Genomic DNA, 1918 nt, shown 5'->3' on the forward strand with positions numbered 1-1918 from the left:
ACCATAATCAGTCCTTCTCCTGACTGTCAAGGAACAACTTATTATTCTATTTTTTTATTTTCTTTTTCTACTTAATACCATTGGTTGAGTTCTTTACTTAACACAGAATTATTAGTAGGTATTTAAATCCAATTGGAAATTGATCCCAGTAAAAAATAAAAGTGGGAATAAGAGAGGGAGGAGGTGTACAGTTTGGTACATGTTCCCACAGACTTACCCCTAAGGATAAGCTAAAAACTTGCCATAGGACTCCAAATCCCATTAAGCTGGGTGGTTCTAATGCCATTTTACTAGTTAAAGTGATCATTTTAAGTGTGTAACTGATCATATATATAGGAATAAGTGTCAAAGGGAATCACATAAATAAGATCAAGTGTCTGCTAATAACAACAGATAGAATTAAAAACAAGAGAATGATCCAACATGGGAAGCAGGCTACACAGCAAACTCATAGAATGACAAATGCCCTAAACAACACTTTGGCCTCAGAATCAGCCCTTAAGGCATTTGGATCTGGCTGAAAAGCCCATGAGAGCATTTCAGGCATGGAAAGCCATGACACCGTGGCAAAAAAATGACCTACATGAAGGATCTCTGTGAGTGAGACACCAGTGGAAAGAAGGGGCCATCAAAGAAGGAGGTACCTTTCTCTGAAGGGTGGAGAGAACATCCACTTTGCTCATGGCCCTGTCTAAATAATGACGGAGTTTGTGGATTCAAAAGGCTTCCATAGCCATGGCAGCTCATGACAAGAGCCTCAGATGATCACTGATGTCATAAGTAAGAGTGTCAATTGTTAAATCAACAACAGGAGTCACTGTACACTTGGTCCCCATGTAGGATCTCTGTCCTTAATGAGTTGTACTAGGAGAACTAACAGTAAAACTTATCTTCAAATAGTACTTTATACTTCTTGTGTCTGTGTGAGTGCAAATTGTTGAAATCTTTACTTAGTATAGAGTTGGTCTTCTGTATATAAAGATAATTAAAAATGAATCTTAATGAAGAATGGGATGGGAGAGGAAGTAGGAGGTGGGACGGGGGTGGGGTTGGGAGGGTGGGTATGGGAGGAAGAACCACTATATTCCTACAGCTATACCTATGAAATTTATATTTATTAAATAAAAGCTTTCTAAAAAAAGAATTTCATAGTTCATTGTAGACCCTATGTTGAAGGGTGCACTCAAACCTAAGAAGCAATAAATTGATAACTGGCATACTTACTCTATGAGTACACCAGATACATACATAAGAATATGCATGGAAACCTTGTTTACAATTACTTCAAATGGGGCACAACACAATGCTCAGAATGGGTAAAAAACTGTGGTTATATTTGTATAACAGAATAATAACATCTATTAAAATGAACAGAATAGAGCTACATGCAGTAATATCACTGGACCTTACAAACAATGCTAAGAGACTACGGCACATATTGCATATCTTAGTCACTTCTGGCTACCACAAGAATATTATTGAATAGATGGCTTGAACAGTAAACATTTCTTTCTCACAATGCTGGATGCTGGGCAGTCCAAGATAAGGCCGCTGCAGAGCTGGTGTCTGCTGATTGGTTTATAGACTTCTCATTGTATCCTCACATGCCCAAGACAGTGACCTCTACTCTCTTTCTCTTCTTATAGGGACAAGAATTGCCTCCTCAGGTCTCCACCTTCGTGATGTTATCTAAACCTAATCACACCCAAAATCCCAGCCTCCTAATACCATCCCATTGGGGTTATGAATCTTGAAGAAACACAAGCATACAGTCCCAAACATTCTATGAATCTCTTTATATCAAGTCCCCAAACAGGCAAAACTAAAATATATTATTCAGGGATGCACCTACAAACAGTGAAACTATAAAGAAGCAAGAAGACCACTACCATGTAAAATTCAGGGTTACATCAACATT

This window comes from Oryctolagus cuniculus, chromosome 1 (genome assembly GCF_964237555.1).
Source record: "Oryctolagus cuniculus chromosome 1, mOryCun1.1, whole genome shotgun sequence".
Taxonomy (NCBI): domain Eukaryota; kingdom Metazoa; phylum Chordata; class Mammalia; order Lagomorpha; family Leporidae; genus Oryctolagus; species Oryctolagus cuniculus.